The following is a 21,271-nucleotide window of genomic DNA, read 5'->3' as shown; positions in this document are numbered from 1 at the left end:
TTTACCTCAAAAGTTTTCAGCAATAAAACGTTTTTCAGTACATATACGTCATATCATCCACACAAATACTTGCCTTTTTCAATACATACCTTCCTTCTCTGTATTTTGACTTTCTCCCCAACGCCTCCATTCCCTCCAGGTAAAGAAGACTGGACCAAAGAGTTTGTAAACGGCAGTAGCGGGTCTCAGACCCATCTGATAAAGGGCCTAAAGCCGGGGACATCCTATAGGGTTCGGCTGGTAGTGAAAGATCACTCTGAGGCCACCATACACAGTACAGAGGAGCTAGTGATAACGCTGCCAGGTGAGGCAGCATGTCCAGAGCGCTCGGCCTCAGTGTACTGCAGGGTTGGGGACAATTCCATTTCAATATTAGTCCATTCAGGACGTTAACTGTTCCACTTACAACTCTATTTCCTCATTGCTTTTCAATCAATTGGAAGTGACTGAATTGAACTGGAATTGACCCCAACCCTGATGTCCGGTAGATGATTGTTCCTTGTAGTTGCCTGCATCCTCCTTCCATACCCTCTTCCCATGGTCAGATCTCCATCAGACCTGTTCAAGTCTGTGGTGGAGCTAGTGTAACAGCATGGTAAGATCTCCATCAGTCTGACCTGTTAAAGTCTGTGGTGGAGCTAGTGTAACAGCATGGTAAGATCTCCATCAGACCTGTTCAAGTCTGTGGTGGAGCTAGTGTAACAGCATGGTAAGATCTCCATCAGACCTGTTAAAGTCTGTGGTGGAGCTAGTGTAACAGCATGGTAAGATCTCCACCGGTCTGACCTGTTCAAGTCTGTGGTGGAGCTAGTGTAACAGCATGGTAAGATCTCCATCAGTCTGACCTGTTCAAGTCTGTGGTGGAGCTAGTGTAACAGCATGGTAAGATCTCCATCAGACCTGTTAAAGTCTGTGGTGTAGCTAGCGTAACAGCATGGTAAGATCTCCATCAGACCTGTTCAAGTCTGTGGTGTAGCTAGTGTAACAGCATGGTAAGATCTCCATCAGACCTGTTCAAGTCTGTGGTGTAGCTAGTGTAACAGCATGGTAAGAGCGAGGTTTGAAGCATGCCTCATGATGTCCTTAGTTAATTTTAGGAATCCTGTCTCTTTTCAGTTTGTGTGCAGTGAAAGTTGAGTGAAACACACTGTATGTTCAGTAGAGGGTCGTTGACGTTGCATGTCTTCATATAGAAAACAGGAATACATTTTTTTCACCCTTAAACAATTTTGTGGAAATTCCCTCCCTCTTCTTAATTTAATTTAACCGTGAATTATACAGGTCCTTGCCTGCACCACTCTGCCTTCAAATGTTCCCCTTTCAACAGAACTCTGATAACCTTTTCCCTTGTCTTCTTCCTGCGTGTGTGTGTGTGTGTGTGTGTGTGTGTGTGTGTGTGTGTGTGTGTGTGTGTGTGTATGTGTGTATGTGTGTATGTGTGTATGTGTGTATGTGTGTGTGTGTGTGTGTGTGTGTGTGTGTGTGTCAGAAGCAATGAAAAGTGACCAGGTGGACCTAGCCACTCAGGGTTGGTTCATAGGGCTGATGTGTGCCATCGCTCTCCTCATCCTCGTCCTTCTCATCATCTGCTTCATCAAGAGGAACAAGGGAGGGAAATACCCAGGTACACACACACACACACACCCTAGACCAGGGGTGTCAAACTCAAATACCCAGGTACACACACACACACACCCTAGACCAGGGGTGTCAAACTCAAATACCCAGGTACACACACACACACACCCTAGACCAGGGGGGTCAAACTCAAATACCCAGGTACACACACACACACCCTAGACCAGGGGTGTCAAACTCAAATACCCAGGTACACACACACACACACCCTAGACCAGGGGTGTCAAACTCAAATACCCAGGTACACACACACACACACCCTAGACCAGGGGTGTCAAACTCAAATACCCAGGTACACACACACACACACCCTAGACCAGGGGTGTCAAACTCAAATACCCAGGTACACACACACACACACACACACCCTAGACATTCAGCAACAATGATGTGTATTCTATCCACAGTGAAAGAAAAAGAGGATGCTCATCAAGACCCAGAGATCCAGCCTATGAAGGATGATGATGGGACGTTTGGAGAGTACAGGTGAGAGAGACTCTGGAACACAACACACACACACACACACACACACACACACACACACACACACACACACACACACACACACACACACACACACACACACACACACACACACACACACACACACACACACACACACACACACATTCTCCTTGAAGACTACTGTACGTGTTCCATGTTGTTCTGATTGACTTGTTGTTCTGATTGACATGTTGTTCTGATTGACATGTTTGGATGTGTAGAACATTTTACCAAGGAACAAGGAAACTCTCCCTTCCTGACTCCCTCGAGGCAAGACAGAATCTACACCTCTCTGTGTTTAATTAACAAGACAGAATCTACACCTCTCTGTGTTTAATTAACAAGACAGAAACTACACCTCTCTGTGTTTAATTAACAAGACAGAATCTACACCTCTCTGTGTTTAATTAACAAGACAGAATCTACACTCTCTGTGTTTAATTAACAAGACAGAATCTACACCTGTCTGTGTTTAATTAACAAGACAGAATCTACACCTCTCTGTGTTTAATTAACAAGACAGAATCGACACCTGTCTGTGTTTAATTAACAAGACAGAATCTACACCTGTCTGTGTTTAATTAACAAGACAGAATCTACACCTGTCTGTGTTTAATTAACAATTCAGAATCTACACCTGTCTGTGTTTAATTAATAAGACAGAATCTACACCTCTCTGTTTTTAATTAACAAGACAGAATCTACACCTCGCTGTGTTTAATTAACAAGACAGAATCTACACCTCTCTGTGTTTAATTAACAAGACAGAATCTACACCTGTCTCTATTTAATTAACAAGACAGAATCTACACCTGTCTCTATTTAATTAACAAGACAGAATCTACACCTATGTGTTTAATTAACACTGTAAATACTGTACTTACTTACAAATATGATTTCATAATAAATCAAAGCAACTTTTATACATTAGTGTGTGTGTGTGCAAATAGTATGTATTTTAATGTAACATTAAAAACAGCTGTCATGCTATCATTGATGAGAAGTTGTATCAAGCTTTGCTGCTGAACGTGTCTCAATCTGCATCTTGTTATATCATCATCATACTTTGTGTGCCAAATCTTTTTGGGGGTTTTGTTTTTAGTTAGTATAGTAATAATAATTGTGGTGCTTCAAACGTGTAATACATGTGTTGACTGTTTGATATCAGGCTGCTACTGTAATACATGGGTTGACTGTTTGATATCAGGCTGCTACTGTAATACATGGGTTGACTGTTTGATATCAGGCTGCTACTGTAATACATGGGTTGACTGTTTGATATCAGGCTGCTACTGTAATACATGGGTTGACTGTTTGATATCAGGCTGCTACTGTAATACATGGGTTGACTGTTTGATAGCAGGCTGCTACTGTAATACATGGGTTGACTGTTTGATATCAGGCTGCTACTGTAATACATGGGTTGACTGTTTGATATCAGGCTGCTACTGTAATAAAGCACATAGCAGAATGTATTTTCTCATCCACCACTCTTCATGTGTTCCTCCATTGTTCTCTGTCTTTGGGGTGTAGGTCCCTGGAAAGGTAAGAGGGTTAGCATTATGCTATGAGCATACAGCAAGCCTGGCATGCAACACACACCGTCTGAACCAGGTCTGTGTGTGTGTCTGAACTGATACTAAAGGAGACAGCTGGGCCTTGTCGAACCCAGCACAGATTATACTATGCCAGTTTAACTCACCTGTTTGTTGGCCAGCACCTGATTTTAATCCAGTTCTATTTATTGAACACTAACAGTCACTAAAATCAGAAGCTACTATTTGACTGCATATCCTGTTTGGCTTCATTTTCAGTTGCTTTCAATGTTTCCTTTTGGGTAGAAAAATGTCAACATTCGGTTGTATTTCTGAGTTGTAATGTTGATCAAATATAGGTATATACACAGAGTGTATAAAACATTAACGACACCTTCCTAATATTGAGTTGCACCCTCTTTTGCCCTCAGAACAGCCTCAATTCATTGGGCATGGACTCTACAAAGTGTCTAAAGCGTTCCACAGGGAGGCTGGTCCATGTGGACTCCAATGCTTCCCACAGTTGTGTCAAGTTGGCTGGATGTCCTTTGGGTGGTGGACCATTCTTGATACACACAGGAAACTGTTGAAAGTGAAAGTTCTTGACACAAACCAGTGTGCCTGGTACCTACTACCAAACCCTGTTCAAAGGCACTCCAATATGTTGTCTTGCCCATTCACCCTCTGAATGACACACATAGACAATCCATGTCTCAATTGTCAAAACGCTTAAAAATCATTATTTAACCTGTCTTCCCGCTTCATCTAGACTGATTGAAGTGGATTTAACCAGTGACAAGGTACCATGGCTTTCACCTGGATTTATCTGGTCATTCTGTCATGACAAGATAAAAGATAACACTTAAATCAGGTGCTCTGTCATGGAAAGAGAAGGTTTCGTTAATGTTTTGTACACTCAGTGTTGTTATTTCTATACGGTATAAATGTCTGACATATTCTGGCATAGATAGAATACGAGAGGTGAGGAAACACTAAGGACACCATTATTAGTTAAATATACCTGTGTATTGTCACCGTGGTGTTAATGTTGAACAGGATATAGTGTTAATGTTGAACAGGATATAGTGTCACCGTGGTGTTAATGTTGAACAGGATATATTGTCACCAAGGTGTTAATGTTGAACAGGATATAGTGTTAATGTTGACCAGGATATATTGTCACCGTGGTGTTAGTGTTGAACAGGATATATTGTCACCATGGTGTTAATGTTGAACAGGATATAGTGTCACCGTGGTGTTAATGTTGACCAGGATATAGTGTCACCGTGGTGTTAATGTTGAACAGGATATAGTGTCACTGTAGTGTTAATGTTGAACAGGATATAGTGTCACCATGGTGTTAATGTTGAGCAGGATATAGTGTCACCGTGGTGTTAATGTTGAACAGGATATAGTGTCACCGTGGTGTTAATGTTGAACAGGATATAGTGTCACCGTGGTGTTAATGTTGACCAGGATATAGTGTTAATGTTGAACAGGATATAGTATCACTGTAGTGTTAATGTTCATCAGGATATAGTGTCACCATGGTGTTAATGTTGAACAGGATATAGTGTCACCGTGGTTTTAATGTTGAACAGGATATAGTGTCACCATGGTGGTAATGTTGAACAGGATATAGTGTCACCATGGTGTTAATGTTGAACAGGATATAGTGTCACTGTAGTGTTAATGTTCAACAGGATATAGTGTTAATGTTGAACAGGATATAGTATCACTGTAGTGTTAATGTTCATCAGGATATAGTGTCACCATGGTGTTAATGTTGAACAGGATTTAGTGTTAATTTTGAATAGGATATAATGTCACCGTGGTGTTAATATTGAACAGGATATAGTGTTAATATTGAACAGGATATAGTGTTAATGTTGAACAGGATATGGTGTTAATGTTTAACAGGATATAGTGTCACCGTAGTGTTAATGTTGAACAGGATATCGTGTCACTGTGGTGTTAATGTTGAACAGGATATATTGTCACCGTTGTGTTAATGTTGAACAGGATATAGTGTTAATGTTGAACAGGATATAATGTCACCGTGGTGTTAATGTTGAACAGGATATAGTGTCACTGTGGTCTTAATGTTGAACAGGATATAGTGTCACCGTGGTCTTAATGTTGAACAGGATATAGTGTCACTGTGGTCTTAATGTTGAACAGGATATAGTGTCACCGTGGTCTTAATGTTGAACAGGATATAGTCTTAAGGTTGAACAGGATATATTGTCACCGTGGTCTTAATGTTGAACAGGATATAGTGTTAATGTTGAACAGGATATAGTGTCACCGTGGTGTTAATGTTGACCAGGATATATTGTCACCGTGGTGTTAATGTTGAACAGGATATATTGTCACCGTGGTGTTAATGTTGAACAGGATATAGTGTCACCGTGGTGTTAATGTTGAACAGGATATAGTGTCACCGTGGTGTTAATGTTGAACAGGATATAGTGTCACCGTGGTGGTAATGTTGAGCAGGATATAGTGTTAATGTTGAACAGGATATAGTGTCACCGTGGTGTTAATGTTGACCAGGATATAGTGTTAATGTTGAACAGGATATAGTGTCACCATAGTGTTAATGTTGAACAGGATATTGTGTCACCATGGTGGTAATGTTGAACAGGATATAGTGTCACTGTAGTGTTAATGTTCAACAGGATATAGTGTTAATGTTGAACAGGATATAGTGTTAATGTTTAACAGGATATAGTATCACTGTAGTGTTAATGTTCAACAGGATATAGTGTCACCATGGTGTTAATGTTGAACAGGATATAGTGTCACTGTAGTGTTAATGTTCAACAGGATATAGTGTCACTGTGGTGTTAATGTTGAACAGGATATTGTGTTAATGTTGAATAGGATATAATGTCACCATGGTGTTAATATTGAACAGGATATAGTGTTAATATTGAACAGGATATAGTGTCACCGTGGTGTTAATGTTGAACAGGATATAGTGTCACCGTAGTGTTAATATTGAACAGGATATAGTGTTAATGTTTAACAGGATATAGTGTCACCGTAGTGTTAATGTTGAACAGGATATAGTGTCACCGTGGTGTTAATGTTTAACAGGATATAGTGTCACCGTAGTGTTAATGTTGAACAGGATATAGTGTCACCGTGGTGTTAATGTTGAACAGGATATAGTGTCACCGTGGTGTTAATGTTGAACAGGATATAGTGTCACCGTAGTGTTAATATTGAACAGGATATAGTGTTAATGTTTAACAGGATATAGTGTCACCGTAGTGTTAATGTTGAACAGGATATCGTGTCACTGTGGTGTTAATGTTGAACAGGATATATTGTCACCGTTGTGTTAATGTTGAACAGGATTTAGTGTTAATGTTGAACAGGATATAGTGTTAATGTTGAACAGGATATAATGTCACCGTGGTGTTAATGTTGAACAGGATATAGTGTCACCGTGGTCTTAATGTTGAACAGGATATAGTGTCACCGTGGTCTTAATGTTGAACAGGATATAGTGTCACCGTGGTCTTAATATTGAACAGGATATAGTGTCACTGTGGTCTTAATGTTGAACAGGATATAGTCTTAATGTTGAACAGGATATATTGTCACCGTGGTGTTAATGTTGAACAGGATTTAGTGTTAATGTTGAAAAGGATATAGTCTTAATGTTGAACAGGATATAATGTCACCGTGGTGTTAATGTTGAACAGGATATAGTGTTAATGTTGAACAGGATATAATGTCACCGTAGTGTTCATATTGAACAGGATATAGTGTCACCGTGGTCTTAATGTTGAACAGGATGTAGTGTCACCGTGGTCTTAATGTTGAACAGGATATAGTGTCACCATGGTCTTAATGTTGAACAGGATATAGTGTTAATGTTTAACAGGATATAGTGTCACCGTAGTGTTAATGTTGAACAGGATATCGTGTCACTGTGGTGTTAATGTTGAACAGGATATATTGTCACCGTTGTGTTAATGTTGAACAGGATTTAGTGTTAATGTTGAACAGGATATAGTGTTAATGTTGAACAGGATATAATGTCACCGTGGTGTTAATGTTGAACAGGATATAGTGTCACCGTGGTCTTAATGTTGAACAGGATATAGTGTCACCGTGATCTTAATGTTGAACAGGATATAGTGTCACCGTGGTCTTAATATTGAACAGGATATAGTGTCACTGTGGTCTTAATGTTGAACAGGATATAGTCTTAATGTTGAACAGGATATATTGTCACCGTGGTGTTAATGTTGAACAGGATATAGTGTTAATGTTGAACAGGATATAATGTCACCGTGGTGTTAATGTTGAACAGGATGTAGTGTCACCGTGGTCTTAATGTTGAACAGGATATAGTGTCACCGTGGTCTTAATGTTGAACAGGATATAGTGTCACCGTGGGCTTAATGTTGACAGGATATAGTGTTAATGTTGAACAGGATATAGTGTCACCGTAGTGTTCATGTTGAACAGGATATAATGTCACCGTGGTGTTAATGTTGAACAGGATGTAGTGTTAATGTTGAACAGGATATCGCATGCTGCACTTCTACTGGTAGATTAATCCACCAGAATCAGTTCAATTTGTAATTTCAATAAAAGGGTTTTTCGTACGACTCAGCCCCTCGACTCCAGACCATTAGGACCCCTTGTGCATTTTGGACAGATCTGTTATTTGAATCCCTCTGAGTCTTTAATGCATGTAGATTTAATGGATAGCACATGGTCTGATGTCTGCCTAGTATGTGCGTTATGTTGAGAAGCACGCCTTATTGATTGAAATGGAATCATGTCAAAGTATTCGTCACCAAGTCCAGTCCCGCAGATCTAGGTGTTCCAGGCTTTTGCTCCAGCCAAGCTTGAACACATCCTAAACAAGACCTTGGTCAGGTGAATAGGTGCATCAATGCCAGGCTGGAACAAAACACTGCACCCCCTGTATCTCTCCAGGACCAAACTTAGCCACCACTATCTGACCTAAAGTAAACCGTTTCTCTGCCTCTCCCTCCTAACCTTTAGTGACACGGAGGACCACAAGCCTCTGAAGGGCAGCCGGACGCCGTCCAACGGAACGGTGAAGAGGGACGACAGTGATGACAGCCTGGTGGACTACGGCGAGGAGGGGATGGGCAGTTCAACGAAGATGGATCCTTCATCGGCCAGTACAGCGGCAAGAAGGAGAAAGACACGCATGAGGGCAACGAGAGCTCCGAGGCCCCCTCGCCGGTCAACGCTATGAACTCCTTCGTCTAGGTAGAGAGACTGTCACCGCTAGCCGATGGCGATGCCATGACGACTGGCTGCCATGGAAACCGTCACTATGGTGACCTGACCTGTCACCATGGAGACCTGCCACCATAAGGACGTGTCACCATGGAGACTCATCACCGTGGTGACCTGTCACTGTGGACACCCATCACCATGGCTACTTCTGTCACACCCTGTCATCTCTCCACAGCCTGCCCCTCCTGCCCGCCAACTCCCCACCCCCCCATCACGCTGTGACTACTCTCACCACCCTCACTATCACACGATGGGAGAAACAACTAACCAACCAGAACAGACATGAGAAGAAGAACCTTTTGAAAAAGTAGGAGGGATGTAAGAGCCCACAAACAGACAGAGAGAGATGGAGGATGGAGGAGAAGGCACCACTTACAAGCAGGAAGTGGAGGAATGTATTCCAGGAGCAGACTGGGTTGGTTCTCATCACCCAGACTGCTCCACAAAGTGCTGGAGAGGGCATGTGTGTGTTAGGGCCATTTTAGCTTTTGCAAACGTATATATGATGACATATATAGATCGTTGTCTTTTTGCAAACAATGATATCCATTAGAATATATATTTTCTCCACATCACCCAACATGGCAGTCAACAGTATACATTCTTCCATTCTATACATTCATCTGCTTCTGATTAATATACTGCATGGAATGAATGATATTCTAAACCATTACACACGGAATCACACTGGTGTCTGGTGTGGGAGCAGAGCTTCACGTTGACTGACTGTACGCGTTGACGCGGTGCACACCTTCAACTACTGGTTATGCCTTTCATCATCTTACCTTTCTACTGTCAGAAGTGTTATATTGGTATTATAATTACGGGGAGAAAACTATGGCGTCATCAATGTCTTTGTGGACATTGCTGTGAAACGTGTGACTCAGTTTAAATGCTATTGTGACATGTTATTTTTACAAGACAGGAGGTGTTTGTATGTATACTGTAATAGCAGAACACATCTATGGACTGGATGGTCAGGGATAAACACATTTATAGTTTGTAGCCCTGAAGAGAAAACTATTGATAATTAATACAGAATAACACCGACACTTCACACCTCTCTCCAACGATCCTACACACACACACAGACGTTGCTGTTTGTCTTTCTTTGGTTTTTCAAGGGTTGTTGTTGTTGAGTTGTTGTTTAGTTGTCTTCCTTTCCACCAGACACATGGTCTTGTTGCAGTGGCACTGCTATCTAACATGGAGATTGGAACAGACCCATTGTTCATACAGCCTCACCACACACTCAGCTGAGACTGCATACAGCCTCTCTGATCATGGAACAAACAATGATCAACATGTTGGCCTAACCTATGAAATGACCACAACCCAGCATAGTTCAACAGCATTGCATCTCCACGCTCCTGCCTTGTGGAGAGGGAGAGGAGAGAGAGAGAGAGAGAGAGAGAGAGAGAGAGAGAGAGAGAGAGAGAGAGAGAGAGAGAGAGAGAGAGAGAGAGAGAGAGAGAGAGAGAGAGAGAGAGAGAGAGAGAGAGAGAGAGAGAGAGAGAGAGAGAGAGAGAGAGAGAGAGAGAGAGAGAGAGAGAGAGAGAGAGAGAGAGAGAGAGAGAGAGAGAGAGAGAGAGAGAGAGAGAGAGAGAGAGAGAGAGAGAGAGAGAGAGAGAGAGAGAGAGAGAGAGAGAGAGAGAGAGAGAGAGCGAGCGCGAGCACAGTCAAGCGGTGCTAGGTTTCTGGTGCAGTTCCCAGAGCAGGCCTGTGTCAAAATAGTAAAGTATTTGTTTTCTTATAAACACTTTAGTTGTTCTCTATTTCGCTTGTGGAACCAATATAGTAGTACCATCACCAGAGACCCCCACCCCACCTGGGTGAACTCTGCACAGCAGACAAGCTAAATCAAGCGCATCGTAATGTAATGAAATCAAACTATTCTTAGCCAGGTCTGGAGCCCGATACAGACTGCAGGCGGTGCAAAACCAGAGAACCCTTCAGCATGGTTAATAGTGCCTTTGTGGAGAACAACCTGAGTTCTAGACTCATACCCATACACATCCTCGTCCACATAGCAGAACTGTGGTTCTAATACACAGAGCAGAACCTGGTTCCAATAGACAGAGCAGAACCGGTTCCAATACACAGAGCAGAACCTGGTTCCAATACACAGAGCAGAACCTGGTTCCAATACACAGAGCAGAACCTGGTTCCAATACACAGAGCAGAACCTGGTTCCAATACACAGAGCAGAACCTGGTTCCAATACACAGAGCAGAACCTGGTTCCAATACTCAGAGCAGAACAGTCATTCCATCATTCTGTTTCTATGGTTCCAATCCGGTACAGTTGTCATGGGTCCATGTATAGACCCAGCCATGAGAGATTATTTACTAACCTAAAGAAATGAATCACTAACCAACCCCACAGGAGAATAGTCTATCATCATCCATGGTCTCGTCTCTCCTCTCAGCGTCACACCGAGAGGAAGGGCTACGGACCAGACCAGCAGCACTAAACTAAACTACTGCCAACCTATGGTGCACCTGACATGGCACCCTTTCCCCCTATATAGTGCACTACTTTTGACCAGGGCGCATACGGCTCTGGTCAAAAGTAGTGCACTATATAGAGTGCCCTTGTCAAAAGTAGGGTACTAAAGGGAATAGGGTCCCATTTTAGATGCAGCCTATTGTTTAACTCTCTGGTTAACTGCCATTAAGGATGGGGTGAACTACTGCTACGATGTAAACCAGCCGATATGAACTGAAGGGGCTGAAAGCTATGGAAGATATTGAATGTGTTTTGCCTATTCATCATAAGGAATGAAATGTTGCTTGTTTCATTGGAAAATGTCAATAGTAATGTGTGCTGGTGATTTGTTTTTTTTGTTGCATTTAAACGTTTATATGTGTATGTTGTCATGTTTTGCTGTAACTCAGAGCGCAACCTTGAAGTTTAGTGTGTAGTCTCCACCCAGTAGTCAGTGGAGTTGGATAATCTACAAGAATGAAGTGTGTGTGTGCGTGTGTGTGTGTGTGTGTGTGTGTGTGTGTGTGTGTGTGTGTGTGTGTGTGCGTGTGCGTGTGCGTGTGTGTGTGACGTATTCTATAGCTCCTCTTCTAGGTGATGACAGTCTGTTGTGTGAAGCGGTCCGGCCATCTTGGCAGAAACAAATCAACTGCTCCAAATGTCACCTGGAAGACGAAGGGAGAATTTCAAGACAAAATTCCAGATTTACATTATCTACATTTTCACAACTTGCATCAAGTTTTTAGTTTCCAAATGTGTCTGCTTTCTGTGTGTAGATATTTTGTTGTAATATGTAAATAGAGCTTGACCTGACTGTAGATGTTTTGGTTCGAGGGGGTATAGAGACGCCAGACGGGAGCTTGACCTGACTGTAGATGTTTTGGTTCGAGGGGGTATAGAGACGCCAGACGGGAGCTTGACCTGACTAGATGTTTTGGTTCGAGGGGGTATAGAGACGCCAGACGGGAGCTTGACCTGACTAGATGTTTTGGTTCGAGGGGGGTATAGAGACGCCAGACGGGGAGCTTGACCTGACTGTAGATGTTTTGGTTCGAGGGGGTATAGAGACGCCAGACGGGAGCTTGACCTGACTGGAGATGTTTTGGTTCGAGGGGGTATAGAGACGCCAGACGGGAGCTTGACCTGGGGGTTTGAAGGTGTGTTGGGTGCATTGCAAGATGGGGGGGCAAGAGAGACCTTTTACAGTTTTCACTTTCATTTGCTGTGCAACTTTATTTTTCAAATATGTCAGGTTACTACTTTTGCTAGCTCAAGGCGTTATGGGGTGAGGAGGAGGAGAGGAGGAGGAGGAGGAGGAGGAGGAGGAGGAGGAGGGGAGGAGAAAATAATTCAATTAAACAAACGACATGCTCATCCATTGAGACTCACATATAGACTAAATGATAGCAGGACGCAGTGTGGAAACCCTGGTGACTGCAGGAAATATATATGAAATGATAGAAGAACATTCTGGTAAATGTTGAAGCTACACAAAGAGCATGAAAGGCTGTCAAATGGTTTACTCTATAATATAATATTGCTAAATATTTTGTATTTTAAAATGAAAATAAATAAATGTTGGTTTCAGAATTTCACTTCAGACTGATTTAGTCCTCCTCTTAATTTCAGCCCTCATTCTTTTAATGGGTTCATTTGTATTCTATATCAAACATGAATACCTGTGTATCGTTTCAATAGATTCGATATGTGTAGCTGGAGATATTCAAGGTTCTTTGTAACATGTTACCGTATATTATGCAATAACAAGGCCTTGTCCAATGTACCTTGTTTGGACACTGAACGGTACAGCTGTTTATCCAGTGAAGTACTAAACTATGCACCCTAGTGACTAGTGACTAGACTACTATGCACCCTAGTGACTAGTGACTAGACTACTATGCACCCTAGTGACTAGTGACTAGACTACTATGCACCCTAGTGACTAGTGACTAGACTACTATGCACCCTAGTGACTCAAATATATAGAGGGAGACTTGTTTTGATCTAATCCTGCTGTATAGAACTGTTATTTCTCTCTGTTTCTCCCCCTCATTACCCACACTGGGGATTATAGAATCTGGATTTGATCTGATCCTGCTGTATAGAACTGTTATTTCTCTCTGTTTCTCCCCCTCATTACCCTCACTGGGGATTATAGAATCTGGATTTGGGGATTGAGATTGAGAGAGAGAGAGCATCAACAAGCTAAAGCTCAACAGAGCTCCCATCTCCCCTCCATCTACCTCTCTCATCCATCTCCCCTCCATCCACCTCTACCACCTCTCTCAACCATCACCCCCCACATACCTCTACCCTCTCTCATCCCATCACCCCTCCATCCACCTCTACCACCTCTCTCATCCATCACCCTCCACATACCTCTTCCACCTCTCTCATCCCATCACCCCTCCATCCACCTCTACCATCTCTCTCATCCATCACCCCTCCACATACCTCTACCACCTCTCTCATCCCATCACCCCTCCATCCAACTCTACCACCTCTCTCATCCCATCACCCCTACATCCTCCTCTACCACCTCTCATCCATCACCCCTCCACACACCTCTACCCCTCACTCATCCCATCACCCCTCTATCCTCCTCTACCACCTCTCTCATCCATCACCCCTCCACACACCTCTACCCTCACTCATCCCATCACCCCTCTATCCTCCTCTACCACCTCTCTCATCCATCACCCCTCCACACACCTCTACCCTCTCTCATCCATCATCCCTCCACACACCTCTACCACCTCTTTCATCCCATCACCCCTCCACACACCTCTACCCTCTCTCATCCCATCACCCCTCCACACACCTCTACCACCTCTCTCATCCCATCACCCCTCCACACACCTCTACCACCTCTCTCATCCCATCACCCCTCCACACACCTCTACGCTCTCTCATCCCATCACCCCTCCACACACCTCTACCCTCTCTCATCCATCACCCCTCCACACACCTCTACCCTCTCTCATCCCATCACCCCTCCATCCACCTCTCTCATCCCATCACCCCTCCACACACCTCTACCACCTCTCTCAATAAATGTCCAATATATATCAATATAACTGTTGTTATTACAATGTGGCCAGAGAACACTTTTAAGATCTTTACAAATAAAAACATTTTCTGAAATGGTAGGCTACTGATCATGTAGAATGCTGATGTGATTACTTTGTTGGTTTTGCTTTGCAGGCACAGATACCGCCGCCGGTGCGCAATGCTGGCATCCTCCCTGCATCCTCCTCTTCCAATAGCGATCAGATATGCGCTTCCTCGTCCTTCCTACGACCACCGTCAGTCATATTCTCTCCTCCAATAGAAAAGTTGAGACGCACGCGCTGCTCCTCGCGCTTGGTTGTGGGACAATGCGCTTTTGATCCAGGTGTTCATGCTATGCGGATAATTTGAAATACCGTTTCATTCTATTTCACAGGTAAGGGCGAAACGGCATGAGCATAATGCATGTAGAATAGGGTCTGTAGATTTAGTCGGTTTTAGTGGATTGCAATGAGGGATTTTAAGACGGACCAGGACAGGGATAACTCTGCAATGCTTCGGAGTATGCTACCGCAATGCAGAATAGTCAGTTGCCAATGCTGGCCTCGTACTGCAGTTCCATACTCATCATAGTCGAGGGGAGGTGCGTGTGGGGGTAATGTGCAGTCACTTTTTGACCGGTGAGCGCCTTTTTTCCGGGATATTTTCACATCTGTACTTTGCTACATTTAATAGACTTCTGAAAAATGAATGTGGGCAAGTTACTCATCTAAGTTGTTTGTGAAAGTAGCGTCTCATTTTCGGAGGGTACCCTGCAGCTCAGCATTGAGGCGAGGCAAGGTGAAATTGAAGGATGATGCGTTACGGGCTCATTGGGCAGGGCTGTCCTGTAACCCGTTATTTGACCAAACTCCTGCGATATGTAATAAACATATATGTAACTGTCCTACAGCGGGCTGGCTTGGGGCATACCGTCATACCTTCATACCTTCTAGGCTGTTCTTCATTGATGTAGCACAGCCTAATTAGAGGCAATGACAGTGAATACACCACTAAACTGGCAATATTGGTTGTTGTCAATTCAGTTGCACATAAGCAGCTGGAAAAACAATCAGCAAACTGCCATGCACAATATTATAACCACAGGTATTATAGGATGTTTATAGAATACATGTAATATTATAACCACAGGTATTATAGGATGTTTATAGAATACATGTAATATTATAACCACAGGTATTATAGGATGTTTATAGAATACATTTAATATTATAACCACAGGTATTATAGGATGTTTATAGAATACATTTAATATTATAACCACAGGTATTATAGGATGTTTATAGAATACATGTAATATTATAACCACAGGTATTATAGGATGTTTATAGAATACATGTAATATTATAACCACAGGTATTATAGGATGTTTATAGAATACATGTAATATTATAACCACAGGTATTATAGGATGTTTATAGAATACATTTAATATTATAACCACAGGTATTATAGGATGTTTATAGAATACATTTAATATTATAACCACAGGTATTATAGGATGTTTATAGAATACATTTAATATTATAACCACAGGTATTATAGGATGTTTATAGAATACATTTAATATTATAACCACAGGTATTATAGGATGTTTATAGAATACATTTAATATTATAACCACAGGTATTATAGGATGTTTATAGAATACATTTAATATTATAACCACAGGTATTATAGGATGTTTATAGAATACATGTAATATTATAACCACAGGTATTATAGGATGTTTATAGAATACATTTAATATTATAACCACAGGTATTATAGGATGTTTATAGAATACATTTAATATTATAACCACAGGTATTATAGGATGTTTATAGAATACATTTAATATTATAACCACAGGTATTATAGGATGTTTATAGAATACATGTAATATTATAACCACAGGTATTATAGGATGTTTATAGAATACATTTAATATTATAACCACAGGTATTATAGAATGTTTATAGAATACATTTAATATTATAACCACAGGTATTATAGAATGTTTATAGAATACATTTAATATTATAACCACAGGTATTATAGGATGTTTATAGAATACATTTAATATTATAACCACAGGTATTATAGGATGTTTATAGAATACATTTAATATTATAACCACAGGTATTATAGGATGTTTATAGAATACATTTAATATTATAACCACAGGTATTATAGGATGTTTATAGAATACATTTAATATTATAACCACAGGTATTATAGGATGTTTATAGAATACATGTAATATTATAACCACAGGTATTATAGGATGTTTATAGAATACATTTAATATTATAACCACAGGTATTATAGGATGTTTATAGAATACATTTAATATTATAACCACAGGTATTATAGGATGTTTATAGAATACATTTAATATTATAACCACAGGTATTATAGGATGTTTATAGAATACATTTAATATTATAACCACAGGTATTATAGGATGTTTATAGAATACATTTAATATTATAACCACAGGTATTATAGGATGTTTATAGAATACATTTAATATTATAACCACAGGTATTATAGGATGTTTATAGAATACATTTAATATTATAACCACAGGTATTATAGGATGTTTATAGAATACATTTAATATTATAACCACAGGTATTATAGGATGTTTATAGAATACATTTAATATTATAACCACAGGTATTATAGGATGTTTATAGAATACATTTAATATTATAACCACAGGTATTATAGGATGTTTATAGAATACATTTAATATTATAACCACAGGTATTATAGGATGTTTATAGAATACATTTAATATTATAACCACAGGTATTATAGGATGTTTATAGAATACATTTAATATTATAACCACAGGTATTATAGGATGTTTATAGAATAGATGTAATATTATAACCACAGGTATTATAGGATGTTTATAGAATACATTTAATATTATAACCACAGGTATTATAGGATGTTTATAGAATACATTTAATATTATAACCACAGGTATTATAGGATGTTTATAGAATACATGTAATATTATAACCACAGGTATTATAGGATGTTTATAGCTTTCATTTAACATTATTGGTGTTTGAGAAACAAACATGTCATTATTGAAGATATTTTATATTGGGGAAAATGACATTTTGGTGATTACTTTTCATTGACACCAGGCCTATATATTTCTCTGGATAATTCAGAAGTCAGAATACAAATCTGAAAAGAAATGAAGCAGACATATATTGAGGTCAGTGTTATTACTGTGGTGTTTCTCTGTGTTCAGCCAGGAAAAACAAACACCCACTCAGTCAGTGGGCCAGGCAGGCAGCTTAACACTGGGCTGACCTAAATACGAGTGTCCCGTTGATCAGATTACAGAATGACAGAGAAAACCAACTCTCAGGACTTGATCAGAGATAGTAGACAAGAGTAGAGGATGCTTACAGTCTTGTCTTCATCATATTCACTATGCCTCTGGATCCACTAGAACAATATCAGTGGTGCTCTGAGGAATATTTACATTCCACTCTATTCTATTCTATTCCATTACTTTCTGTAGCATTCCATTCTATTCTATTCTATTCCATTACTTTCTGTAGCATTCCATTCTATTCTATTATATTCTATTGCATTCCAATGTATTCTATTGCATTCTATTCTGTGTGGATTATAGAGGATGGACTTCATGACACATTAGGTTAGGAAGATAATACAGCCTCATAAATTGGACCACTTGCATTTACAAAGTACAGTAGTTGTTAAGTGAGATGATGCAGTGGTCAAGTGTCAGGGCTGGGTCTGACATACTGCTAGGATACAGTACAAAAGCTGTTGTCTAAGTCTTTATGAATCACTGAGTCATTCCTAGAGCTCCTGCTAGGCAGCACATGCTAATGTTGTTGAGTCAGCCAGCTAGACAGTCAGCCAGCCTGCCAGCCAGTCAGCCAGCCAGTCAGTCAGCCAGTCAGCCAGCCAGCCAGCCAGCCAGCCAGCCAGAAGAGAGTGTGAGGAGGACAGCAGCAGCAGCAGGGTATCAGATGATAAATGCTGGAAGCTGCTCAGCTGGAGAATCCTGAGTTATTCCTCATTTATACTGAAATGCACCGTCCTCTGTTAGTCATGACTCATCCCCTATTTCAGCTTCCAGGAATTGGTTACAGATCCTTGCGACATGGGGCCGTGCATTATCATGCTGAAACATGAGGAGATGGTGGCAGATGAATGGCGCGGCAATGGGCCTCAGGATCTCGTCATGATATCTCTGTGCATTGAAATCGCCATTGATAAAATGCAATTGTGTTCGTTTTCCGTAGCTTATTCCTGCCAATACCATAACCCACCAATTTTTTTTTTTGACCTTCATTTAACTAGGCAAGTCAGTTAAGAACAAATTCTTATTTTCAATGATGGCCTAGGAACAGTGGGTTAACTGCCTGTTCAGGGGCAGAACGACAGATTTGTACCTTGTCAGCTCGGGGTTTGAACTTACAATTACATTTACATTTAAGTCATTTAGCAGACGCTCTTATCCAGAGCGACTTACAAATTGGTGAATTCTGACATCCAGTGGAACAGCCACTTTACAATAGTGCATCTAAATCATTTGAGGGGGGGGGGGGTGAGAAGGATTACTTTATCCCATCCTAGGTATTCCTTGAAGAGGTGGGGTTTCAGGTGTCTCCGGAAGGTGGTGATTGACTCCGCTGTCCTGGCGTCGTGAGGGAGTTTGTTCCACCATTGGGGGGCCAGAGCAGCGAACAGTTTTGACTGGGCTGAGCGGGAACTGTACTTCCTCAGTGGTAGGGAGGCGAGCAGGCCAGAGGTGGATGAACGCAGTGCCCTTGTTTGGGTGTAGGGCCTGATCAGAGCCTGGAGGTACTGCGGTGCCGTTCCCCTCACAGCTCCGTAGGCAAGCACCATGGTCTTGTAGCGGATGCGAGCTTCAACTGGAAGCCAGTGGAGAGAGTGGAGGAGCGGGGTGACGTGAGAGAACTTGGGAAGGTTGAACACCAGACGGGCTGCGGCGTTCTGGATGAGTTGTAGGGGTTTAATTGCACAGGCAGGGAGCCCAGCCAACAGCGAGTTGCAGTAATCCAGACGGGAGATGACAAGTGCCTGGATTAGGACCTGCGCCGCTTCCTGTGTGAGGCAGGGTCGTACTCTGCGGATGTTGTAGAGCATGAACCTACAGGAACGGGCCACCGCCATGATGTTAGTTGAGAACGACAGGGTGTTGTCCAGGATCACGCCAAGGTTCTTAGCGCTCTGGGAGGAGGACACAATGGAGTTGTCAACCGTGATGGCGAGATCATGGAACGGGCAGTCCTTCCCCGGGAGGAAGAGCAGCTCCGTCTTGCCGAGGTTCAGCTTGAGGTGGTGATCCGTCATCCACACTGATACGTCTGCCAGACATGCAGAGATGCGATTCGCCACCTGGTCATCAGAAGGGGGAAAGGAGAAGATTAATTGTGTGTCGTCTGCATAGCAATGATAGGAGAGACCATGTGAGGTTATGACTGAGCTAAGTGACTTGGTGTATAGCGAGAATAGGAGAGGGCCTAGAACAGAGCCCTGGGGGACACCAGTGGTGAGAGCGCGTGGCGAGGAGACAGATTCTCGCCACGCCACCTGGTAGGAGCGACCTGTCAGGTAGGACGCAATCCAAGCGTGGGCCGCGCCGGAGATGCCCAACTCGGAGAGGGTGGAGAGGAGGATCTGATGGTTCACAGTATCGAAGGCAGCCGATAGGTCTAGAAGGATGAGAGCAGAGGAGAGAGAGTTAGCTTTAGCAGTGCGGAGCGCCTCCGTGATACAGAGAAGAGCAGTCTCAGTTGAATGACTAGTCTTGAAACCTGACTGATTTGGATCAAGAAGGTCATTCTGAGAGAGATAGCGGGAGAGCTGGCCAAGGACGGCACGTTCAAGAGTTTTGGAGAGAAAAGAAAGAAGGGATACTGGTCTGTAGTTGTTGACATCGGAGGGATCGAGTGTAGGGTTTTTCAGAAGGGGTGCAACTCTCGCTCTCTTGAAGACGGAAGGGACGTAGCCAGCGGTCAGGGATGAGTTGATGAGCGAGGTGAGGTAAGGGAGAAGGTCTCCGGAAATGGTCTGGAGAAGAGAGGAGGGGATAGGGTCAAGCGGGCAGGTTGTTGGGCGGCCGGCCGTCACAAGAAGCGAGATTTCATCTGGAGAGAGAGGGGAGAAAGAGGTCAGAGCACAGGGTAGGGCAGTGTGAGCAGAACCAGCGGTGTCGTTTGACTTAGCAAACGAGGATCGGATGTCGTCGACCTTCTTTTCAAAATGGTTGACGAAGTCATCTGCAGAGAGGGAGGAGGGGGGAGGAGGATTCAGAAGGGAGGAGAAGGTGGCAAAGAGCTTCCTAGGGTTAGAGGCAGATGCTTGGAATTTAGAGTGGAAGAAAGTGGCTTTAGCAGCAGAGACAGAGGAGGAAAATGTAGAGAGGAGGGAGTGAAAGGATGCCAGGTCCGCAGGGAGGCGAGTTTTCCTCCATTTCCGCTCGGCTGCCCGGAGCACTGTTCTGTGAGCTCGCAATGAGTCGTCGAGCCACGGAGCGGGAGGGGAGGACCAAGCCGGCCTGGAGGATAGGGGACATAGAGAGTCAAAGGATGCAGAAAGGGAAGAGAGGAGGGTTGAGGAGGCAGAATCAGGAGATAGGTTGGAGAAGGTATGAGCAGAGGGAAGAGATGATAGGATGGAAGAGGAGAGAGTAGCGGGGGAGAGAGAGCGAAGGTTGGGACGGCGCGATA

At 42.3% G+C, this 21,271-nt stretch overlaps 2 pseudogenes; both read left to right on the top strand.

Moving 5' to 3' along the window:
* LOC135537259 (neuronal cell adhesion molecule-like) overlaps nt 1-10,360 on the top strand; it is a 78,365-nt pseudogene extending 68,005 nt beyond the window's left edge.
* A 4,450-nt stretch (nt 10,361-14,810) lies between these two features.
* The window catches only part of LOC135537255 (contactin-1a-like), a 53,169-nt pseudogene continuing 46,708 nt past the window's right edge, over nt 14,811-21,271 (top strand).

Source organism: Oncorhynchus masou, unplaced genomic scaffold (assembly GCF_036934945.1).
Source record: "Oncorhynchus masou masou isolate Uvic2021 unplaced genomic scaffold, UVic_Omas_1.1 unplaced_scaffold_733, whole genome shotgun sequence".
Taxonomy (NCBI): Eukaryota; Metazoa; Chordata; class Actinopteri; order Salmoniformes; family Salmonidae; genus Oncorhynchus; species Oncorhynchus masou.
This window is presented reverse-complemented; position numbering and strand designations above follow the sequence as displayed.